Here is a 308-nt window from a genome sequence, read left to right as displayed (position 1 = left end):
GGTGATGAAAGTGCCCTGTGTGTGTCAGACTTATCTATCTTTATGAGACACCCAGTCAGTTTTAATGAAAAAAGCAGTCCGAACAACTGCTTCCCGTTCAGGATCCGTAAGCCCGATCCAAAAACCGTTTGAAGCATATGAGAGGGCTATTTGTCGTCTCATTTAGTACCGCGATTCATATCTGTAGCTCATTCACAGTAATCGCAGTGATGAGAGAAAAATGGTGTGCGCTGAGCTCAGAACTTTTTGCAGAAATGTATGTAAAAAGAGCAATTACATGATGTAAAAATTGTCAAGGCTTTTATTTT

Source organism: Poecilia latipinna, unplaced genomic scaffold (assembly GCF_001443285.1).
Source record: "Poecilia latipinna isolate Pla-1442-1.1 unplaced genomic scaffold, P_latipinna-1.0 Scaffold93, whole genome shotgun sequence".
Taxonomy (NCBI): Eukaryota; Metazoa; Chordata; class Actinopteri; order Cyprinodontiformes; family Poeciliidae; genus Poecilia; species Poecilia latipinna.
This window is presented reverse-complemented; position numbering follows the sequence as displayed.